At 44.4% G+C, this 17873-nt stretch overlaps 1 protein-coding gene across 3 annotated transcripts in view; it reads right to left on the bottom strand.

Moving 5' to 3' along the window:
- The window catches only part of jade2 (jade family PHD finger 2), a 145339-nt gene extending 131893 nt beyond the window's left edge, over positions 1 to 13446 (bottom strand). For 2 of the 3 annotated variants that reach the window (XM_046410808.1, XM_046410809.1), the window contains exon 1: positions 12476 to 13445. The gene's annotated coding sequence lies outside the window, so the exon portion shown is untranslated. Of the gene's footprint in view, positions 1 to 12475 lie in introns of all 3 variants that reach the window. The other variant, XM_046410807.1, reaches the window with a different exon arrangement.
- Between the last annotated feature and the right edge of the window lie 4427 nt (positions 13447 to 17873).

Here is a 17873-nt window from a genome sequence, read left to right as displayed (position 1 = left end):
CTCAATCAACAGGCTCTGGCGTGGTTGATCCCAAGGCAGTCATCACTTCTGCTTAAGGTTATATGTTAAATATCTGCATACACACTACCGCACATACTGCTGGTCTCAGCGTTCAAAGACCAATCAGGTCTGACTTAGTCCATACTGATCCCTATTAATTAGTTGAATGTGATCTAGTCTAGTCTAGAGCCCATCTGGGGTTACTTTGAGAGGCCCTGCACGTCAACACAGGTGCTTCTACTGAGGTCAAAGCTTGGTGGAGCCATGCTGACAATTACACAAAACTCTGCCATGAGAATAATAATGAGGTAAACCGTCCCACCCTTCTGGATGCAACAAAACTAACAGGAGAATAAAAGAGATGCCAGTCAAGCCCAGTGTACACACGGTCTGTACCCACAAAGGCTACATAAGTGAAAACACATGTGGGAAGAACATCTGATAATACAGATCATTAACAGGCTTCTCAGGTCACAAGTAAAATCGTAGCCATATCATGTTCAGATCCAAACAGAGACAAGCCTGATAATCAGATTGATTTGGGATTTCATTTTAGTTTCCTTCGTTCAGCATGAAATCCTGGTCATGTTAGCAGATTACGCGATCCAATCAGCAGTGAGTGACAGAAGCTGCAGCTTATTTATCAGAAGCTTTCTGCAAGCTGACCTACAAAGACCAGTACATCAACCTCGTGCACATTTCCAGCTCTCATTCCAGTGCTATCAGCTGGTGTAAGCCACATTTTCTGTGCATAGTTTAGTGTCAGCTCTGAAAATTTACAATAAGACAAACAGTGAGAGGGTTGACTAATGCATGCTGGGAAAGCCAAGATGCCTGGGGAGCTAATTAATTGGCTGACTATGACGCTGCCGAGAGCACTACGTCTGACTGAGCGTTCAAAGGGGGCCGCTCTCAGAAATGCGGGACAGATCGGTCCCGAGAAAACAGCCGTATCTGGACACCAGACTGCAGGTGGAAAAGAAAATAAGGTGTCAGCTATTTTACCACTTCACAGGATCTGTAACACAAGCAGCAAGGTGAGCTTCAGCATGGAAACCCAGTTTGGATTTTGGAGGGAAAAAAAAAGTCAGGTGAGAACAGATGTTTCCACTCAGAGATTAATAGCGTTTACTCGATACATGGCTGTTTGGGAGTGTGCTCACACTCCCGGCGTGTTTATAGCAGCTTATTCGCACTCTGGAACATTTCTTCCTTTGAGTTTTGTTCATTTGGGCAGGTGAGAACAATGACAGTCAAGCTGGGAGAATGTGGACCTGAAAATTCTGTTGATAATCCCAGTCAACTGTGATACCATTAAATGGTATAAAACAGAACGCAGTCATCTGTTAAACCTTTAATTTAACAGGGTGGCAAAAAACTGAGAATCTCAATAAATCAGTAATATGAAAGAGCTTCATTTTATCTGAAAATCTGAGTTTAAACCGCAAAGTCAAGGTTTAGTTTTAGTAACTCTTTTACACTGAGGCTGTGCTGAGACAGCTCACCTATTCATCCATCTCACCTATTCATCCATCTCACCTATTCATCCATCTCACCTATTCATCCATCCCGATTGTTCTGGTGTGAGCTGCAGAGTCTTAGAGTTATCGGCTACCTTCTCTTGAATATAATGGAACTGGGATGGTATTTCACTTGTGGTGAGCAAGGTACCAAAGAAAACATATTTAAAAAAGGAAATCAATAAGAAGGTCTTTGTATTTATACATTTTGGACAGAACTGTCCCTGTTAATAACTTGACTATAAAACGGATGTAACAGACGTTATACGTCAGAATCTGGAACCAGTGAATTTTTAGCAGTTTCACTTTCAAAATTACTTCAGCTATTATCAAAATTGTTGGCAATTAACTGCCTGATTGACTAATCTATTAAGTTAATAGTTTCAGCACGACACTGGCAGAAGATTCGGCCCTGTCTGTTTAATCGATGAGCTCTAAAAGTGCAGTGGAACAGACAGATATTTACACAAACATGACAAAGATTATTCAATTTAACAATCTGCTCTGTTAAAAATGAAAAAAAAAGACAGGCTATGTTGCTGGACATTTTGTCTGTCTGTCTCTCTGTCTGTCTCCAAGCTTCCAAATCCGTCTGACTGGCTGCGTCCCATTTGCCATTCTGTCCATCCGTCTGTCTGCCTGTAAGCTTGCCATCTGTCTTTCTGTCTGTCTGACTGCTTGACTCTTTGCCTCGCTGCCCATCTACCCATTTGCCTGCCATCTGTTTGTCTGTCTGCAAGTATGTCGCCCCCTCTGCTTGGCTGTCTGTCTCTCTCTCGGTCCTCTCCCTCAGTCAGCCGTGCCGATGACAATGCATTTACTTCAGCAGAAGCAGCACGGTGGGTCGGTGTCTTTTTCCAGCACTTTGCAGCACTTAAGGTCAGCACACTACAACGGTTGCCATGATGGTGATCTATTATTAAGAGACTGTAGAGCTGCAGAGGCCCAGCAGGCAAAGCACATACACATACACACACATGCACACGCACACACACACACACACACACAATACCCTCTTGAGATGAGTAGGCAGCCTGGCTGTCAGGACATTAAGTGAATGCTGGAACATCTGGTCTCACACACACACACACACACACACAGATAGACAGAGAGGACGATACACATTTCTTTAACATATAAAGCACAAGCATTTAAAACGGATTTCAAAAGGGCAACGTGCACAACACGCACACACACGCACACACACACACACACACACACACAACTGGCTGGTGCTCAGGGCTCCTTGAGGAGCCAGAGGTCAGTCAGTTTGATAAAGAATCCTTGCATATAAATTGCTTCATAACAAGCCATCTCTCTGAGGCAGCACTGCATCTGTGTGTGTGTGTGTGTGCGGGTATGGAGATGTGCGTATCAGTGTATTTATGATGTGTGTGCCCGTGTGTGTCTCTTTATTTCACTATGATCCTCATGTTTTTGTTGTTGATTGAACAAAGTGAGACTGGCCTGCCTGGAGAACAAAAAGGCTGAAAAATAAAAAGCCTTTGGGAACAACATAAACCCAGAGCTGCTCTCCCATCTCTTCTTTCTTCTTTTCATTTTTTTCCCCCATCTTGCTTTCTTCTCCATCACTCACCCTTCCACCCTCATCCTCACCCTGCCTCCCTCATCATCTCTTTCCATCACCGTATCTTAAAGACTCTCTCCTCCGTTGCTACTTTCTACAGTCATCTGTCCATCATTCCTTCCCCACCTCTCCCTCAATCACTCTTTGCCCACCTCCCTCTCTCTCTCTCTCTCTCCTGTCACCTTCTTCCTTCCTCTCTTCCTCCTTGTTTGTTGTCATCTCACCAACACTCAACATTCCTTCTTCTTCTTCTTCTTCTTCTTCTTCTTCTTCGGGGGGTGAGAAATGACAGGCTGGATGAGATGGGATGGACAGGGTGTGTGTGTGTGTGTGTGGCGTACTGCTACAAACCTGTGCAGTGCTAATGCTGTGTGTACACGCTAGACAGCAACAGCTGGAAGGCATGCAGAGAAGACTGAAACACAGACAAACACACACACACACACACACACACACACACATACATACACACAAGTCCAAATCTATTTTCACTCTCTTCCCTTCAGTCTCCTCCCCAATCCATCTCTCTCTCTCACACACCCACACACACAAACACACAAGCAGCTATTTTTGGACAGAGCCGCGAGAGAGAAGGTAGTCAGAAAAGAGAAGTTCACGCCGGCAGAGTCTGACAGGTATAGAGAGAAAGAGAACCAAAGAAAAAAATTACAAACATCTATCAAGTGAGGTTGAGAGACCGAGGAAAGAAAAGACAGAGGAAGAAAGAGAGCAGGGAGACAGAGAGAGAGAGAGAGAGAGAGAGAGAGAGAGAGAGAGAGACATACACCAGAGAAGGAGAGAAAACAGAGGTGGGGAAATAGGGCAACTATTATGAATGAGCTGAAAGAATGAAAATGTCAGTGTGTGTGTGTGTGTGTGCATGTTTCCAATTCATGTGTGTACAAATGTGTGATGTAGGGTATCCAGACTTTGCTTCAACATCAAACACACGAGCGCACACGCACACACACTCACACACACACGCACGGTAAAGATGCGAGAGCTCGCCAAGAAAAAACACACATCAAACATCCTCATCAGAGCCATGCTAACAGGTGTGCAAGAGGGAAGACACAGCAACCCTCTCACACAGTCCAACATGAAAGCTAGACACACACACACATACACACACACACACTTCTCTTGCTCAGTATATGGATAAAATAGGCAGAAATCCATCCTTCAACATCCTGTCCACATAGAGATGATTTCCCATCAGTCACTTATCTGACACCCATATGATAATAATCTGGGCAAACATGGTGAATCTATGGCATCTTTACACAGCAAGAGACAACTGGAGCATATTCTCTGTGGCATGTCAAGCTTATGGTTTAATACGGTAGACTATTAGAGAAATCTGTTTCTATGTGTATTAAAGTTAAATGACAAATAAGCCAAATAAACATATTAGGCAACACAATGACACACAGTAAACAGCTGGGGTCTCCGCTACTATTTTAAGACTTGGGTGTCTAAGTCAAATGAACAGAAGAAGAAAATAAAACTACAGAGAAACTGGTTTTTCCCCCAACACCTGCATAACTCCAGCCGGAAAATAATCAGAATAAGCCCGAGGCGGTCATTTTTCAAGCAGTTCTGGACTGCTGGTTGGACAAGAGAAGCAACCTGAAGACGTCACTTTGGGCTCTGGCAAATTGCAATGAGAATTTTTTAGCACAGAATTTTAGAGACTAATCGATTTATCCTGGAAATAAACGACAGCTTAATCAAGACTGAAAATAATCATTAGTGGCAGGCCCAAGCCGAATGAGAAACGAGAGCCCATTAATATGAACAAGCTGGTATGTCGACGATTTCTTTAAAAGCAGTGGCAGAGGCAGCGAAGCTAAAATCTCATCTAATAAATAAGCTTTACATACAAAGTCTGAATATTTTTAAAAGTTTTAAAGTTTTAAAAGTTCATTGTATTATACCACAACATCATCACAATATTAGGGGTAGAAAATGGCCTTAAAATGACCCTAATATATTTTATCTCAATAATTTCTGGGTCAACATATCCTCCAACAAAAGTAGTTGTCATGACAAGCCTGGCTGCAGCTCTAAAATGAGAGTGAATCACACTCGCATTATCTGAGGAACAAGAATTCAGTATCTCGAAGGAAAGCAGAACAAAGCCATCACTGCTGGACCCTTGATTGAATACATTTCTTCAGATGAGCCGCTGTGCACTGGACGCTGCTGACACAGTGGGAGCTGCACAAAGCTGCAAATAAACCAGAAGTGCATGGATGAAAACCACGGCGTACAGCCGTGCTTAACTTCTCAGCCAGCAACTTTAATGGGGCGCTCACGACCTCGCTCAATAACACACAGACGCACCAACATCTCCTGACTGACTGGAAGGCTCGGAGCCACTTAAGAGCAGCCGTGAGTCACTCTCTGATGCTGATATCACCATCACCATTCCCATCAGCCATCTCCTCTGCGGCCCGCCCCGCTGAACACTCCACTGGGATTCACTGGATGGAAGAAGGCTTGCTCCTTATGTCAAACACAGATGCCTGTTGTCTCTGTCAAGTGGATTAGTTTTCTGGTATTAACCTCAGACGAGCACAGCTACCACGAGAGAAGTGCAAAGTATTAAATAACAGAGAGAGAAAGAAAGGACAAAATTCTCCCTACCAACTGTAGCGCGCGACTCGAGACCGCAAACGTTTGTGTCGCTGTTTCGATTTGAGAACACTTACACCCCGAGAGGGAGGTGAAGTGACACCAGGAAGAGAAAATGAAAGGAATTAAGGAGGACAAACCTGTGTCCTAAGCCATACCCACACATACACTGTATAACACTACACGACATGGACACACCCACATATGCACACCGACTGAAGAGGCGTCGAGCCAAACAAACGAGCCACAGAAATCAAATAGATTTCCTTTATCACCTTGCTGGCTCCAGCCACCAGAACATTAACACAATATTTATTGATGCCGCCACTGCTCCTGCTGCTGCCTCTGCATCATGGGAGCAGGAATGAGAGTGCAAAAAACAGAAGAAGAAAGAACAGAAGAAATGAATAAAAAGGAAAAAAAAAAAAGAAGAAAGAGGCTGAGGTCCAAATAACTTTCTAACTAAGCCTCCTGCTCCGACTGAGAAATCTGCTGACAAACAATGAAGGAGGTGAGCTGGAGCCAGCGAGGCTGGGACCCTGCCAAAAAGACAGGAGGAGAGAGAGAGAGAAAGAGAGAGCAAAAGGGGAGGACAGGTGGGAGGAAGGGAGGAAGGGAGGGAGAGAGAGAGAGAGAAGTTTGATCCATTGCTCTACTGCCATCAGGAGTTCATTAGCTCCTGCGAGGGAGTGAAGGAGGGATGAAAAGGACAGAGAGATAGAGGTCAAACACTCTGCCCTTCACTCCCGGCGACCCTGATGACCACCTCCCTGTTTATCTACCTGCACCTCCTGTCCCTGCTGGCTTCACCTCCCCTGTCTTCCCATGTGTTGCCCTCCTCCTCCTCTTCCTTCATCCCTCTCTTCGGCATCTTTCACTTCACACATCCCTGTGTATCATCCTTTTCTTGTTATCCCTGTGCCAAGTTTGTCTCTATACCCCTCAAAAGCCATTTTCAAGACAAGAAAAGTAAAAATATGTAACCTTGTGGCCCCGATCCTCCAGACTTTTACACATTTTCATATATTTCATGGTTTTAAATATCTTATTAAGCACAAATGAAATTTTCAAGGATGACACAGTTAATCAGAAGCTTATTTCCATCTTGCATCAGCAGGTGTTCAAACAGCAAAGGAAGGTCTGACATACTGTTTCTATCTGTTGTTTACTCGGCATCTCTCGCCACAAACACACACACAGCAACTCCTGAAACTCTTCCCATCAGGAGCTCAGACAGCATCTGTTAGCCTGTCCATCACTCTGCTTTACAGCCTTCACATTTTTTATTTCTTCCCTGAGAAAAGAGTAGGAGGTAGCTAGCAAACAGAGAGAGAACAGTCCCGCATTAAGGACGATAAAACGAGAAAAGCTACAAAAGTTTCCACAAGGTAGGGTTTCCACAACCCAAACTTTTTTGGGGGTAGTTGAGGTGAGTTTATTTATTAATATAAATGTAGTGACACCTCTTGACAAAGCAAGATTTCTCACAGACTGATATCTGAGGTACTTGAAGATGCCCAATGAAGATGCTGTAGTCAGTTTCAGCTGCTTGAGTACAATCCAGTTCATCACAATCAACGTTAAGTAAGAGGAAGTCAACCTCTCGTGTGTTTTTAATTCTACTTAAATCCATTTGTTTCCATCTATGGTGTATGGATGGGTTTTTTGGGGATTTTTTTAGCCTTTCTCCCCCCCAGATCACCTGTTCTCAAAGGCCCGGCACACCTACACAGGTATTTTCAACTTAGGTTGTGCTGGGAACAACATGAGGTCATCAAAGGTTGAAGTTGTCCCACCAGTCCCCCTGCAGTCAAAAAAAATGTGCTTTTCTTCTAGTTCCCACATTTAAATGTTTGAGTTTCGCTGTGTAGAGTTTGCACTACGACAGCTGATCTCACTTTTTCAGTAACAAACTTCAAGTGGGTGTGAGCTGATCTTGCATGGGCGCAGCATCTATTTTTAGTCATTCGTAGAGGCTGCAGTACTTAAAGTCCCCCTTTTTCCAAACTTTTCCAAGTTCACTAGATGTCTATACTGATTGGACAAATTAATCAACGTGTGTCCCCCTTGGGTGATATATTGTAAATAAAAAGTGAGTTATTCCTAGCAACATGGTGGATGAGAAGATCTTTAATGAAATACTGTCTTTTCATGGAGAAATTCTGAGGTTTTTTTCAAGTCTGGCTAAACTCTAGAAGGAATTACAAACTTAAGAAAAAAGATGCTAGATTGTGGATTGTAATTGTGATTTAAGTAGACTGATATTGCTTTTTGGTTAGACTGCCAACCCATAGCTTAAAAAAATACTTTTAGATAGCAATTAATAACTTTTTCCATTACCTATTCATCTGCTGAGTTATTTGGACCAATCACACGTCACCAGTGTGGGTGGGTTTTTATTACAGTTTCATTGTCACAGTTTCCTCCTACAGAGGAGGTGAAAAATTGACATGTTTTAGCAAATATTATTAGAGTTATAGAATATTAAATCATCCATCTTTGCTCTCGACATCTCAGTAGTTTTAACTCTCAGGTGTGCAAAGGTTATGAGTTTCTTTTTGAAATACAAAAACGTGAAATTTTCTGCCATCGATTATCGGTAACTATGGGAAAAAAAATACATCATGCATCCGGATCCAAAACCCAAATATTTTCCATTTACCAAATCCTCACAGTGAAATAGCTGGAGTCAGAAAAACCCCCATAAGCATCTCTATTATGAAATGTGCGGTGTCCTTTGGTAGGCCAGCTGTGGTTAATGTCCCAGAGGGGAAATTATATCTCATGAAATAAGCACAAAGGAAACGAAACATAAGCGTGGTGAGATATTGTGTGCTTTAATAACATCACAGCTGACTTTGTGGTAACAATGCAGGCTTCAGACTATAGCAAAAAGCAAAAAAAAAAAAAAAAAAAAAAAGCATAATTAACTTTAATCTGAAAAACCATCTGCCCAGAACGTTCACTGTGCTTCATCAGTCAGCGAGGGACATGTTTTGCAGGAAGTCGTCTTATAAAGCACATTTCAATTACTCCTGCAGGAATCTTCCTGTGAAATACGTGTGTCGTTTCCCTACTGGCCGGCAACGTGGCGCAGGTGTGCGAACGCTGAAATTATCCTTCCTTAAAAGGCTGAGTCACAGAGGCACAGGAAAGAAAACGGAAGAGCGACGTCATCTATCGCCCATGAACTGCGGGTGAACAGCAACCTTAATGAGGTTCTAGGCCACTGCGGGGTCACCTACTGGAAGCAAAACACACACACACACACACACAAACACAAGCTGGTGCATCCAAACGTGCCTGCAGCCTTTAATCAACCACATGTGTGATTTCATGCTGCAAAGCTTGTAAGACAAGACACAACCTGCTTGTGAGGAAACCAAACAATCCCACAAACTCACAACCAACACATCCTAAAAATAGACCAAAAATAAATGTGGTGATGTTTTACAGCCAATGTTTGACTAAACTGGCAGCTGGGATTGTGATTTGGCAGCTGATAGCTATCAAAGCGTCCTGATCCGAAACATCATTAATAAGGACAGAACGACTATCAGCCTCGGCCAGTTATTGATCCGACATGCAGCATTTTCTGATTATCATATTGGTGTATTGATCTCCTTGATTGCTAATGATCTGTATCAGTCCCTAACGGATCCCTAATTCTAACAGGTGTTTTAATATGTTCACCTACATGTAAGGGGTAATGAATAATTTTATATAAGAATGCACGTTTTATTACAGTACAAGTTAAGAATGTCAAAGAAAACATTTCTCGTATTTACTGCATGTCTTGCCCTCTCTGCCTCTTTACATTCTTCAAGAGAACAAAAGTCTAAAAACGTAAATGTACTGTTACTGGAAATCCAATAATGGTGCTATTCTCAGCTCAAAGAATCACAGCAAGTGAACCTCACACACACACACACACACACACACACACACACAATCCTCCTCACCTCTTCAGCTAGTAGCAGTTCCCTTGTGGCCAACATGCTGGTTAGCTAGTTAGTAAGCAGAGCAGAGCGCAGCAGAGAGCTGGTGGCATGACAGCTAGCCAACACGCCTGCAGGCAGCTACACACACACACACACACACACACACACAAATCCTTCAGCTCATTTGGTTCCCATCCTTCTTATCTGACACGTATTTTTGAATCATACACACACACACATTTGCCCTGCAGTCTTCTTTAGCAACGTGTGTATTAACACAAACATGGTGTGTGTGTGTGTGTGTGTGTGTGTGTGGGGGGGGGGGGGGGGGGGGGGGCATATGAGGGGGGCTGAGGGCACAGTTTGCGTGATGTCAGTGGTCCATTCATGAATAACACCCCTCCTTCTTCTCACTACGTAGCTGCTAATGTGATACAACGTACCACGTGGGGTTCTTACCCCCTTTCCCAGCCAATCAGAGCTCAGCGCTTAACGCAGCAGCAGACACAAATACATACACGCTACGCTGCTCCCCTGCCGGTACACACTTGTGCATATGTACACATGTGAGGCGCAAAAGGTCTGCATGCTCGAGTTTCAACATGACATACTGTACAGGGAGAGATGATACACACACACACACACACACACACACGCACACACACACACACACACACCTCCTGGCTGTGCTCCTGAGTCAGATGATGAGATGAATCAAAGCAAAATCTTGATAAAGAGAGGATAAGGGGAAAGATGGTGAGATGGATGGATGGATGGATGAAAGGTCAGGCAAGTAAAGAGCAGACAGAACAGAAGAAAAGGAAAGCGGGTTAAACAAAGAAAGAAAGAAAGAAAAAGATGAAGGGATGGCTGAGGGTGGAGGGACTGAAACACGGACGACCGGCCGGAGGGCTGTCAGAAAAACGGATGCAAAATGAAAAACAGCTCTCATCCCTGTTCGCTTGCCTTGTAAACAGCTACTGTCTCTAGGCGAGAGAGAGGTGAGTCTCAAGGGAGGGGAGGGAGGAGAGAGAAAGAGGAAGAGAGAGAGCAAGACAGCCCTGCATCAGGAAAGACATGAAAGACAGACAGGGGGATAGACGGATAGAGAGAGACAGCGAGAGAGGGAGAGACAGTTGTTATGCCCCCACACACCATGACTCATCTCCAGCAGGAGGAGGGCTGTGTGTGTGTGTGTGTGTGTGTGTGTGCTCAAGAGTTTGTGGAGAGTTTGAAGAGCATGGTATGTGCATCTGTGCTTGAATATGTACAAGAGCCCCCCCCCCCACACACACACACACACACACACACACACACAGACACAGTTGGTGGTGGTGTGTGCACAACTCATGCTTGTGTGTGTTGTTGATGATGATGATGGTGGTGTGAAGAGCGGGAGGGGGGGGTGGGTGAGCGGGCTGCTGTCACAACTGGGAACATTTAACAAGTCCCCAGACCATCCCAGCTTAATTGATTCAAGACTAGAGCCACTTCAGCTTCCACCGCACCATCAACGAATTAAAGCGAAATTCAGATTATTCATTAACGATCAGCACCAACAGGCGGACGCAATATAGACTACAGAGGTTCTCCAGGTGCCGATGAAGAACAGGTGAGCACATCGCGCAGCAGAGGTAACTGTCCCACTTACACCTCATTAATGCTGCTCCTGCCTGACCCAGAAGAATCAGCATCCACGTGTCGAGTCCTCCTTTTGTTGCCTTTCCTCTCCTTCAGGTGAGGGATGCAACAGCCACACTCATCCAAACCGTGCACACATCCACAGCTCTGACTTTGAGAAGGTAAACAACAGCCACACACACACACACACACACCTTCATCTAAAACCAGTGAGATCTGCACAGCAGAGAGCAGCAGCAGCAGCAGGAGGAGGAGGAGGAGGAGGAGGAGAGGGTGAAGGAGGCAGAGAGGAGTTGCTCTAATTCCTTGATGTGTGCATGTGTGCGGTTGCGTGCTCAGCCTTCCTAAAAACCAGCGCTGCTCCCCCGTCTGGTTTCCTTTTCCCCCATTTTATTGAGGAACCTGCACATCCGCCAGGAACTCTGAGCGTTTTGGTGTCACTCCACACAACCTGATCATCACACAACTTCATAGCTCATACCCCCACCACCACCACCCGCCCCCATGTGTCCATACGTGTGTGTGAGAGAGAGAGACGGTGTATGTGTTACAGCTTGTCTGTTTTCACATTCGCCTGCAAGTTACAACTCGCATACCTCGCTACAGATGACCCCATTTGTTGTTAAATATATACATATATATGTAGAATAAAAATAAGCGCACTTGGGTGCTCTCCAACTGTAACCCGCTCATTCCCACCGGGGCGCGTTCACGTTACGTTTGCAAGCACAACATGGCCAAGTTTGCCCGGTTTAATTCCACCTCTCCGTGTGCACAGAGAGGGGAAAGGAAGGGAGGAGGAGGAAGAGGGGGGCTCTGGCTTCCAGCGTCCGGGTCGTTTGTCTCTTTCCCTTCACACTGCGACACATTAAACACATAAACCCCCCCTCCTCCTTGACCCACATGCGCCGCTCACGCTAACAACAGTGCGAGCGCCCCTGCCCCCTGACCGTGACTGACAAGCCCGCTGCAAAAGTGCGTACGGAGCCGCTTGCCTCGCTGCTAGCCTAGCTGTGATACAGCGCTCGCAGCAAGCAGCAAAGTGTCCTGCAACACTCCCACTTTAAGATTTTCACCATCTCCATACGTATGCTGGTGATGCGTGTGTGTGTTTTATTTTATTTTATTTTTTATTTTATTTTTTTTACCTTGATTGCAGTCAGCTTCGGGTGCAGAGACGTCCTCAATCCTGGACGGCGAGCGATTCCCAGAGATTAGGAGATCATTGGGAGCCAGGCACATGTAGTTTTACAGTGGAGGTTTTAGCACTAGTTCAGTTTGCCCACTCGGTGCCCTGGCAGGCTGCTAGCAGCGCTGCTAAACAGCCCCGACTCTAGATCCACGTTGGGTGACAGGACTGTCCCTTCCCCTCCCTTCCCTTCCCTTCCCTTCCCCTCACGGTGCGTGTTGACAGCGCGTCAGCTCTGCAAAGACCGGCGACCGATTTCAAATCCGAAATAAAATCCAAAAAGTGGCAGCCAGACGGAGTTGAAGCCTTTTTTTTTCAAGTCAACAACAACAACAAACCCCGTGGTTCCGCCGCTCGTCCTGTCGCTGTTTCACGGTTTAGCAGGCTGCGAGGTGCGCACAACACACCGCTCGCAGGAAAGCATGTCGCATTTTGCAAAAGCAGACCCAAGCGTGGTGTCAAAATCCGGCTGTGTTTTCCTCTCCAGTGCCAGCAGTACGGGAGGAGGGGACGGAGAAGCAAGAGGAGGAGGAGGAGGGGTAAAAAAAAAAAAAAAGAAAAAAGAAAAAGAAAAGGATGCTTTATTTCCAAACGATGAGTCAGAAAAGATTGCAAGCCAGTTTCGCAACGTCCCTCCTTCAAAAATAAAACATTGCGCTCTCCTCGTCTTCACTTGCCGTCTTGCCTTGCTTCCACTCCTCTACCCGGCGTACGTGCACGCCGCTTAGCACAAATGCACAGGCGGGTCTTGTCTTGCAACCTCTCCCACCCACCACCCAGAAAAAAAAAGACAACACAGAGAGAGAAAAAAAAAATCAGCTCTTATCATCAGCTTGAAAACTCTTTTGGCGCCATATTTATGGCGTACTTTCAATTCACTGTTACCGCAAGCAGCACTTCCTACTCTGAGAAATGCTAGATTACTGCGCCTCGGAGAGGAGACGGCGGGGATTGAACCTTCACCTGCCAAGTCCCTGTCAGCGAGGCTGGCTGAGTGGCAGAAAGAGTTGGAGTTTGACATGTAAAAGACATGTCAGCTCACTGATCTCTGACATTATTATCAGGTGGCAAAAAGCCGATAGTTATAGATTTTTTTTCTGGTAAAAAAAAAGGGGTCATTCATACATGCAGGACTCAATTATGCAATGTACAGCGAATGAGCTTTCAGATGTTTTAGGATTTAATGATTAATATTTATTTTAGCCTCTAAAGAGTAAATTCAGCAGCACTAATTGAAACAATGTTAAAAAAATATATCAAAACTGTAGTCCAAAAATGTGTAAAATCTCTTATAAAGGTGGCTTTACATTAAAAGATAAACCAAATGTAAATAACTCAAACCATTTAATGTGACTCCTCTATATAGGAAGATTTAGACTATATGTACAAAAGTATTGGGATGTCTTCGTTACTGAATTCAGGTGTGGTATGGGGCTGTTTATCCGGAGTTGGGCTCTGCCCCCTGACCTCCAGTGAAGGGAAATCTTAATGCTTCAGCACACCAAGACATTTTGGACAATGCTATGCTTCCATAGTTTGTTGAAGGCCCTTTTCTATTCCAGCATGACTGTGTCCCAGTGCGCAAAGCAAAGCTCCATAAAGACATGGTTGAATGAGTTTAGTGTGGAAGAACTTGACTGGCCCACACAGAGTCCTGACCTCAACCCCATCCACCTTTGGGATGAACTGTAACGGAGATTGTGAGCCAGGCCTTTTGGTCCAACATCAGTGTCTGACCTCACAAATGCTCCACTGCATGAATGGGCACCCACAAAAACACCTCCAGCATCTCGTGGAAAACCTTCCCTGATATAACTGCAAAGCAAAGTCATTAAAATCCCTGTTGGCGTTATAGTCAGGTGTCCCAATACATTTGTCTATAGTGTAGGTCAGAACTCAACTTGTTCAATTTCAATCTCAATCCTTTCACCTATTTTAAAAGGAGCTGCTTAATTCTCACCATGACTAAAAAACTGATGTCAAGCTAATTGGCAGCCTGAACTTCAGTTCAAAGTGAAGGCTTGTGGTTGCGTTTTACTGTAAGTGATAACATCTTTCCACCAGTGATTGATTTGCTCACAGTGATCCGAAGGGAACGGCTGGCAAGTGAATTACCTTCCTTCACATTTTCTCTAAAATCTATATTTAAAGGGACGGAGGGTGTTTGATCAATGCGTAATCTACTACCACCCATTGTCTCTAAATCGCTGTCCTCTGCCAGTTATCAAGCAGGACCACATTTCCCTCCACTTACTTTACAGTCTGATGTTTGCAGAGCGCATATCAGTTTTCACAAACAAATCCATCTTCATTCCCCGTGAAAACTTCCCATCTCAGTAAGTGTGTGCAGTATTTAACTCTGTATCTCTGCAGCTGCAGACAGAGCAGATCATCTGAACTGCTGTAATTCATCTCCGATCAGCTTTTCTTTTCTTTTTTTCGTATCTTAAAGGCCAATGCACACGCAGACGCAGAGCCAGGAGGCACACTTAAGTTAAGGTCGTCCGAACGATGAGTAAATGGGACGATTCGAGCACGCGGACCTGCACAGGTAAGGATGCCAGGTGCACAGATGCTCTTGTCAGCTGTATCGGGTGTCACTCACAAAGCGAAGTGAGGGAGGTAAAGAGGGTGTGTTGCTGTTTTGCACAAAGTGAAATGAGGCGGTGAAGGACACAGAGGAGGGATGTATCTGGCACAAGTTCAAATGGCACAAACAGCAGCATCCCATAGTTTGTCCTCACCATCCTCCTCCACATAAAGCATGTGGGTAGCGCCCCCACCCCCCACCCCACCCTCATGGAAACAGCCTGCGACCCCTCTCAGATTTTAATGTGAGGTAATTCAGTTTCCTGTCTGATGAGATGCACGCATTGTTTATTCAGGAAGATGATCCACCCAGAACTGGGTCAGATAGTAATTGTTTGTTTTAATCTGCTGGGTGCACCAGACAGGGTGGGTTTTACAGCTGCAGAGCATTTCCGATTGGTTAAAGGTGCTATATGTGGCACATCATGAAACCAGGAGCCACATCGATTTCAACACCCGTCTGAGAAATGCCCACAAATGGTTCGTATTTGAAGTTAAAGGAAGCAGGGTTTTGTTCAAGGTTATTTCTGCTCTGTGCCGGCAGAACGAGAAATGAAAGACATTATCGTCATCTACATACCAGAAATATCCAATAATCTTGGTGGCAGCTCTTCCAGAAGTATTTTTGAAGGGTGGCTCAAACCTCGCACGGTCTGTTTGTGTTGTACGTTTACTGTGCTGAGGATGCCATCGCTGCAGAGTATCCATTCATTTCATCTGCTCCTGTGGGAAAGACATTGACTTTGTAGTCAAAGTTAAGTAGGACACGTATCGCCTAGATAAAGTTCTATGAAAGAAATATTTACAGCTTCAGTTATAACACTTAACCCGGGCCTTGCTCTTCTCCAGTGTGTCACCTCCACTGAGTTATTAAGCAGCGGCTGAAGGAGGATTCAGATTGGAGAAATACTGAACTAAGTAACTCGTAGCCATGGCTGTCAAATAAATGTAGTGGGGTGAAGAATTAAAATATTAGAACTTAAATAAGAGTAAATACTCAACTAGCACACAGGCAAGTTTCCTCACAACTGTAAGAAAGTACAGTATGTTACCTACTGTGGTTAAGTTACTTTTCAACACTTTTTCAAGTCGCATCCTGTGAGCATCAAAAATCAAGCTTGACTTGCTGGCTTGTTGTTCTTTCACAACAGATTAAGAAATCCATTATCTGTCAGTCCTTATCCTTTGCAGATTGCTAGTTCGTCGCAGGTCAGGAAACGACCAGTCGTGCTCACATTCGGGCCTGCTGCCGAGAAGAACATGCACAGAAAGGCTCCAGCCGGCGGGTTTGAACTTGAACGCACCCTTAGGTTAAGACTGAGACATACATGATACAAATATTTTATTTTTTTAATTTATTTATTTTTTATTCAACAGGGACAAGTGCAATCAAACATAGTTACAAAACAAAAAAGCATTGCAGCTGATGCGTTGCACATCAATGCAATGTAGATTTTTAATAGCAGTGACATTTCGCCGCATATGGATGACAACTACTTCGCCACTGTGGTAAACCTGAAAAAAACAGCATCACATTAAGGTGACTTCCCCTTTAATTAGACTTAAAGACAGGCCACCTGGGCCTGTGGAGTCTGTTTGGTTTCCCAGTATCCCAGCCAAGTTAATCACATTCAAACATTTTTGTCTTTTTCTTCTCTATCCTCTCGTGTTACTCACAGGACATAAAGTCTTTAATAAAATATGCCATCATAGTTTAGTTCTAATATCAATCATGATCACTCTCCCACCACCACAATCACCATGAACAGCAAGAACAAAACTCTCCCACACACACACACACAAAAAGCAAAAGCCAACATTACACTATTTTTCCATGACATATGTTGCTTTTGATTTTCTTAGCCACAAATAAGATCAATATGTGAACACAGAGATGACAGTGTTCATCTAGAGAGCGGAGGAGTAGCAATGGCGTGGGTGCACTGAAAGGATACGACCGACTGAGGAGATGCCCGCTCGGTTAGCGTGGGCCCAGTATCCACGTCGGCTGCAATTAGGCCAATAGACGGGTATATATCCCAATTTTTTAAAGGATGGGTCAGGATTCAGGACCTGAAATAGCTGGCAGGCCCTGCTGCTCCAGCATCCCTACATGTCAAGAGCACTAGTTTTAATTAGTCTGGGTCCCAGGGTGGCAGACTACATTTATCACTTGGGTCCCAAGCCAAAAAAATTTTGAAGCACCCCTCCTCTGTGGGAAGCTAATGTCAATGCAATGTCAAGTGTAGCCTCACTGTGATAAACTACAATGCTTTTCCAACCCAGTTTCAGATTCTCATATAAAATCAGATTATTTATTCATTTGAAATGTTATTTTATCATATCCCTTGTTGGCTTTACTTTCTAAATGCTAATGCTCGCAACTAAAACAGCCACTGGGTTGCAATCATAATTAGGATTAGCATAAATGTTTTTTATTTATTATTAAACTGCGAAATAAAGCTGACCTCTCACATCCAAAGGTTTACATTTCCTGCTGAGCAGTTTTTCAGTGATTAACCTTCTGCAGCTGCTGAAGTGGTTCAGATGTCTTGTGTAAATTGAAGCGGCGCAGCCCGACGCCTCCAGAGGCTGAAATTCTAGACAGTTCGATTCAGCAATCAGGAGGGTGAAAAACAAGGAAAAGAGAAGGACATAAGAGAAAACAAAAAAGGCATGTGAACACATCAAAAACGCAGGTCCATTAGACATCTATTAGACGTCTTCATCTTTACACCAGGTCCACTCTTCCTCCTATAGTAAATATT

Source organism: Scatophagus argus, chromosome 14 (genome assembly GCF_020382885.2).
Source record: "Scatophagus argus isolate fScaArg1 chromosome 14, fScaArg1.pri, whole genome shotgun sequence".
Lineage (NCBI taxonomy): Eukaryota > Metazoa > Chordata > Actinopteri > Scatophagidae > Scatophagus > Scatophagus argus.
Note: the sequence above shows the minus strand (reverse complement) of the source record. Positions and strands in the feature narration are given on the sequence as shown.